Source organism: Columba livia, unplaced genomic scaffold (genome assembly GCF_036013475.1).
Source record: "Columba livia isolate bColLiv1 breed racing homer unplaced genomic scaffold, bColLiv1.pat.W.v2 Scaffold_103, whole genome shotgun sequence".
NCBI lineage: Eukaryota > Metazoa > Chordata > Aves > Columbiformes > Columbidae > Columba > Columba livia.
The window spans coordinates 355,737-362,448 of record NW_027043008.1 but is presented as its reverse complement, the minus strand read 5'-3'; positions in this window follow the sequence as shown (position 1 = coordinate 362,448).

Sequence of the window (6,712 nt, the reverse complement as noted above, 5' to 3'; positions counted from 1 at the left end):
TTAGGAAGAAGTAAGAAAGAAGTAAGAAAGAAGTTAGAAAGAAGAAAGAAGTAAGAAATAAGTAAGAAAGAAGTAAGAAAGAAGTAAGAAAGAATGAAGTAAGAAAGAAGAAAGAAAGAAGAAAGAAAGAAGTAAGGAAGAAGTAAGAAAGAATTAAGAAAGAAGAAAGAAAGAAGTAAGAAAGAAGAAAGAAAGAAGAAAGAAAGAAGTAAGAAAGAAGTAAGAGAGAAGTAAGAAAGAAGCAAGAAAGAAAGAAGAAAGAATTAAGAAAGAAGTAAGAAAGAAGTAAGAAAGAAGTAAGAAAGAAAGAAGAAAGAAAGAAGAAAGAAAGAAGAAAAAAGAAGTTAGAAAGAAGTAAGAAAGAAGTAAGAAAGAAGTAAGAAAGAAGTAAGAAAGAAGTAAGAAAGAAGTAAGAAGAAGTAAGAAAGAAAGAAGTAAGACAGAAGAAAGAATGAAGAAAGAAAGAAGTAAGAAAGAAGTAAGAAAGAAGTAAGAAAGAAGAAAGAAAGAAAGAAGAAAAAAAGAAGAAAGAAAGAAGAAAGAAAAAAGTTAGAAAGAAGTAAGAAAGAAGTAAGAAAGAAGTTAGAAAGAAGTAAGAAAGAAGTAAGAAAGATGTTAGAAAGAAGTAAGAAAGAAAGAAGAAATAAGAAAGAAAGAAAAAAGAAAGAAGTAAGAAAGAAGAAAGAAGAAAGAAAGAAGTAAGAAAGAAGTAAGAAAGAAGTAAGAAAGAAGTAAGAAAGAAACAAGAAAGAAGTAAGAAAGAAGTAAGAAAGAAGAAAGAAAGAAGTAAGAAAGAAGTACGAAAGAAGTAAGAAAGAAAGAAGTAAGAAAGAAGTAAGAAAGAAGTAAGAAAGAAAGAAGAAAGAAAGAAGAAAGAAAGAAGAAAAAAGAAGTTAGAAAGAAGTAAGAAAGAAGTAAGAAAGAAGTAAGAAAGAAGTAAGAAAGAAGTAAGAAAGAAAGAAGTAAGAAAGAATAAAGAAATAAGAAAGAAAGAAGTAAGAAAGAAGTAAGAAAGAAGTAAGAAAGAAGAAAGATAGAAGAAAGAAAGAAGAAAGAAAGAAGTAAGAAAGAAGTAAGAAAGAAGTAAGAAAGAAGTAAGAAAGAAACAAGAAAGAAGTAAGAAAGAAGTAAGAAAGAAGAAAGAAAGAAGTAAGAAAGAAGTACGAAAGAAGTAAGAAAGAAAGAAGTAAGAAAGAAGTAAGAAAGAAGTAAGAAAGAAAGAAGAAAGAAAGAAGAAAGAAAGAAGAAAAAAGAAGTTAGAAAGAAGTAAGAAAGAAGTAAGAAAGAAGTAAGAAAGAAGTAAGAAAGAAGTAAGAAAGAAAGAAGTAAGAAAGAATAAAGAAAGAAGAAAGAAAGAAGTAAGAAAGAAGTAAGAAAGAAGTAAGAAAGAAGAAAGATAGAAGAAAGAAAGAAGAAAGAAAGAAGTAAGAAAGATGTAAGAAAGAAGTAAGAAATAAGTAAGAAAATAGTAAAAAAAGAAGTAAGAAAGAAAGAAGAAAGAAGTAAGAAAGAAGTACGAAAAAAGTAAGAAAGAGGTAAGAAAGAAAGAAGTAAGAAAGAAGTATGAAAGAAGTAAGAGAGAAAGAAGAAAGAAAGAAGAAAGAAAGAAGAAAGAAAGAAGTTAGAAAGAAGTAAGAAAGAAGAAAGAAAGAAGAAAGAAAGAAGTAAGAAAGAAGTAAGAAAGAAGTAAGAAAGACAGAAGAACGAAAGAAGAAAGAAGAAAAAAGAAGTTAGAAAGAAGTAAGAAAGAAGAAAGAAAGAAGTAAGAAAGAAGTAAGAAAGAAAGAAGTAAGATAGAAGAAAGAAATAAGAAAGAAAGAAGTAAGAAAGAAGTAAGAAAGAAGTAAGAAAGAAGTAATAAAGAAGTTATAAAGAAGTAAGAAAGAAGTAACAAAGAAGTTAGAAAGAAGTAAGAAAGAAGTAAAAAAGAAGTAAGAAAGAAGTAAGAAAGAAAGAAGTAAGAAAGAAGTAAGAAAGAAGTAACAAAGAAAGAAGAAATAAAGAAGAAAGAAAGAAGAAAGAAAAAAGTTAGAAAGAAGTAAGAAAAAGTAAGAAAGAAGTTAGAAAGAAGTAAGAAAGAAGTAAGAAAGAAGTTAGAAAGAAGTAAGAAAGAAGTAAGAAATAAGAAAGAAAGAAAAAAGAAAGAAGTAAGAAAGAAGAAAGAAGAAAAAAGAAGTAAGAAGGAAGTAAGAAAGAAGTAAGAAAGAAACAAGAAAGAAGTAAGAAAGTAGTAAGAAAGAAAGAAGAAAGAAAGAAGAAAGAAAGAAGAAAAAAGAAGTTAGAAAGAAGTAAGCAAGAAGAAAGAAAGAATTAAGAAAGAAGTAAGAAAGAAGTAAGAAAGAAGTAAGAAAGAAGTTAGAAAGAAGTAAGAAAGAAGTAACAAAGAAGTTAGAAAGAAGTAAGAAAGAAGTAAAAAAGAAGTAAGAAAGAAGTAAGAAAGAAAGAAGTAAGAAAGAAGTAAGAAAGAAAGAAGAAAGAAAGAAGAAAGAAAGAAGAAAGAGAGAAGAAAGAGAGAAGAAAGAAAGAAGAAAGAAAGAAGTAAGAGAGAAGTAAGAAAGATGTAAGAAAGAAAGAAGTAAGAAAAAAGAAAGAAAGAAGAAAGAGAGAAGTAAGAAAGAAGTAAGAAAGAAGTAAGAAAGAAAGAAGAAAGAAAGAAGAAAGAAAGAAGAAAGAGAGAAGAAAGAGAGAAGAAAGAAAGAAGAAAGAAAGAAGTAAGAGAGAAGTAAGAAAGAAGTAAGAAAGAAAGAAGTAAGAAAAAAGAAAGAAAGAAGAAAGAAAGAAGTAAGAAAGAAGTAAGAAAGAAGTAAGAAAGAAGAAAGAAAGAATTAAGAAAGAAGAAAGAAAGAAGTAAGAAAGATGTAAAAAAGAAGTAAGAAAGAAGTAAGAAAGAAGTAAGAAAGAAGTAAGAAAGAAAGTAGAAAGAAGTAAGAAAGAAGTATGAAAGAAGTAAAAAAGAATAAGAAAGAAAGAAGTAAGAAAGAAGTAAGAAAGACGTTAGAAAGACGTTAGAAAGAAGTAAGAAAGAAGTAAGAAAGAAGTTAGAAAGAAGTAAGAAAGAAGCAAAAAAGAAGTAAGAAAGAAGCAAAAAAGAAGTAAGAAAGAAGTAAGAAAGAAGTAAGAAAGAAGTTAGGAAGAAGTAAGAAAGAAGTAAGAAAGAAGTTAGAAAGAAGAAAGAAGTAAGAAATAAGTAAGAAAGAAGTAAGAAAGAAGTAAGAAAGAATGAAGTAAGAAAGAAGAAAGAAAGAAGAAAGAAAGAAGTAAGGAAGAAGTAAGAAAGAATTAAGAAAGAAGAAAGAAAGAAGTAAGAAAGAAGAAAGAAAGAAGAAAGAAAGAAGTAAGAAAGAAGTAAGAGAGAAGTAAGAAAGAAGTAAGAAAGAAGTAAGAAAGAAGTAAGAAAGAAAGAAGAAAGAAAGAAGAAAGAAAGAAGAAAAAAGAAGTTAGAAAGAAGTAAGAAAGAAGTAAGAAAGAAGTAAGAAAGAAGTAAGAAAGAAGTAAGAAGAAGTAAGAAAGAAAGAAGTAAGACAGAAGAAAGAATGAAGAAAGAAAGAAGTAAGAAAGAAGTAAGAAAGAAGTAAGAAAGAAGAAAGAAAGAAAGAAGAAAAAAAGAAGAAAGAAAGAAGAAAGAAAAAAGTTAGAAAGAAGTAAGAAAGAAGTAAGAAAGATGTTAGAAAGAAGTAAGAAAGAAAGAAGAAATAAGAAAGAAAGAAAAAAGAAAGAAGTAAGAAAGAAGAAAGAAGAAAGAAAGAAGTAAGAAAGAAGTAAGAAAGAAGTAAGAAAGAAGTAAGAAAGAAACAAGAAAGAAGTAAGAAAGAAGTAAGAAAGAAGAAAGAAAGAAGTAAGAAAGAAGTACGAAAGAAGTAAGAAAGAAAGAAGTAAGAAAGAAGTAAGAAAGAAGTAAGAAAGAAGTTAGGAAGAAGTAAGAAAGAAGTAAGAAAGAAGTTAGAAAGAAGAAAGAAGTAAGAAATAAGTAAGAAAGAAGTAAGAAAGAAGTAAGAAAGAATGAAGTAAGAAAGAAGAAAGAAAGAAGAAAGAAAGAAGTAAGGAAGAAGTAAGAAAGAATTAAGAAAGAAGAAAGAAAGAAGTAAGAAAGAAGAAAGAAAGAAGAAAGAAAGAAGTAAGAAAGAAGTAAGAGAGAAGTAAGAAAGAAGCAAGAAAGAAAGAAGAAAGAATTAAGAAAGAAGTAAGAAAGAAGTAAGAAAGAAGTAAGAAAGAAAGAAGAAAGAAAGAAGAAAGAAAGAAGAAAAAAGAAGTTAGAAAGAAGTAAGAAAGAAGTAAGAAAGAAGTAAGAAAGAAGTAAGAAAGAAGTAAGAAAGAAGTAAGAAGAAGTAAGAAAGAAAGAAGTAAGACAGAAGAAAGAATGAAGAAAGAAAGAAGTAAGAAAGAAGTAAGAAAGAAGTAAGAAAGAAGAAAGAAAGAAAGAAGAAAAAAAGAAGAAAGAAAGAAGAAAGAAAAAAGTTAGAAAGAAGTAAGAAAGAAGTAAGAAAGAAGTTAGAAAGAAGTAAGAAAGAAGTAAGAAAGATGTTAGAAAGAAGTAAGAAAGAAAGAAGAAATAAGAAAGAAAGAAAAAAGAAAGAAGTAAGAAAGAAGAAAGAAGAAAGAAAGAAGTAAGAAAGAAGTAAGAAAGAAGTAAGAAAGAAGTAAGAAAGAAACAAGAAAGAAGTAAGAAAGAAGTAAGAAAGAAGAAAGAAAGAAGTAAGAAAGAAGTACGAAAGAAGTAAGAAAGAAAGAAGTAAGAAAGAAGTAAGAAAGAAGTAAGAAAGAAAGAAGAAAGAAAGAAGAAAGAAAGAAGAAAAAAGAAGTTAGAAAGAAGTAAGAAAGAAGTAAGAAAGAAGTAAGAAAGAAGTAAGAAAGAAGTAAGAAAGAAAGAAGTAAGAAAGAATAAAGAAATAAGAAAGAAAGAAGTAAGAAAGAAGTAAGAAAGAAGTAAGAAAGAAGAAAGATAGAAGAAAGAAAGAAGAAAGAAAGAAGTAAGAAAGAAGTAAGAAAGAAGTAAGAAAGAAGTAAGAAAGAAACAAGAAAGAAGTAAGAAAGAAGTAAGAAAGAAGAAAGAAAGAAGTAAGAAAGAAGTACGAAAGAAGTAAGAAAGAAAGAAGTAAGAAAGAAGTAAGAAAGAAGTAAGAAAGAAAGAAGAAAGAAAGAAGAAAGAAAGAAGAAAAAAGAAGTTAGAAAGAAGTAAGAAAGAAGTAAGAAAGAAGTAAGAAAGAAGTAAGAAAGAAGTAAGAAAGAAAGAAGTAAGAAAGAATAAAGAAAGAAGAAAGAAAGAAGTAAGAAAGAAGTAAGAAAGAAGTAAGAAAGAAGAAAGATAGAAGAAAGAAAGAAGAAAGAAAGAAGTAAGAAAGATGTAAGAAAGAAGTAAGAAATAAGTAAGAAAATAGTAAAAAAAGAAGTAAGAAAGAAAGAAGAAAGAAGTAAGAAAGAAGTACGAAAAAAGTAAGAAAGAGGTAAGAAAGAAAGAAGTAAGAAAGAAGTATGAAAGAAGTAAGAGAGAAAGAAGAAAGAAAGAAGAAAGAAAGAAGAAAGAAAGAAGTTAGAAAGAAGTAAGAAAGAAGAAAGAAAGAAGAAAGAAAGAAGTAAGAAAGAAGTAAGAAAGAAGTAAGAAAGACAGAAGAACGAAAGAAGAAAGAAGAAAAAAGAAGTTAGAAAGAAGTAAGAAAGAAGAAAGAAAGAAGTAAGAAAGAAGTAAGAAAGAAAGAAGTAAGATAGAAGAAAGAAATAAGAAAGAAAGAAGTAAGAAAGAAGTAAGAAAGAAGTAAGAAAGAAGTAATAAAGAAGTTATAAAGAAGTAAGAAAGAAGTAACAAAGAAGTTAGAAAGAAGTAAGAAAGAAGTAAAAAAGAAGTAAGAAAGAAGTAAGAAAGAAAGAAGTAAGAAAGAAGTAAGAAAGAAGTAACAAAGAAAGAAGAAATAAAGAAGAAAGAAAGAAGAAAGAAAAAAGTTAGAAAGAAGTAAGAAAAAGTAAGAAAGAAGTTAGAAAGAAGTAAGAAAGAAGTAAGAAAGAAGTTAGAAAGAAGTAAGAAAGAAGTAAGAAATAAGAAAGAAAGAAAAAAGAAAGAAGTAAGAAAGAAGAAAGAAGAAAAAAGAAGTAAGAAGGAAGTAAGAAAGAAGTAAGAAAGAAACAAGAAAGAAGTAAGAAAGTAGTAAGAAAGAAAGAAGAAAGAAAGAAGAAAGAAAGAAGAAAAAAGAAGTTAGAAAGAAGTAAGCAAGAAGAAAGAAAGAATTAAGAAAGAAGTAAGAAAGAAGTAAGAAAGAAGTAAGAAAGAAGTTAGAAAGAAGTAAGAAAGAAGTAACAAAGAAGTTAGAAAGAAGTAAGAAAGAAGTAAAAAAGAAGTAAGAAAGAAGTAAGAAAGAAAGAAGTAAGAAAGAAGTAAGAAAGAAAGAAGAAAGAAAGAAGAAAGAAAGAAGAAAGAGAGAAGAAAGAGAGAAGAAAGAAAGAAGAAAGAAAGAAGTAAGAGAGAAGTAAGAAAGATGTAAGAAAGAAAGAAGTAAGAAAAAAGAAAGAAAGAAGAAAGAGAGAAGTAAGAAAGAAGTAAGAAAGAAGTAAGAAAGAAAGAAGAAAGAAAGAAGAAAGAAAGAAGAAAGAGAGAAGAAAGAGAGAAGAAAGAAAGAAGAAAGAAAGAAGTAAGAGAGAAGTAAGAAAGAAGTAAGAAAGAAAGAAGTAAGAAAAAAGAAAGAAAGAAGAAAGAAAGAAGTAAGAAAGAAGTAAGAAAGAAGTA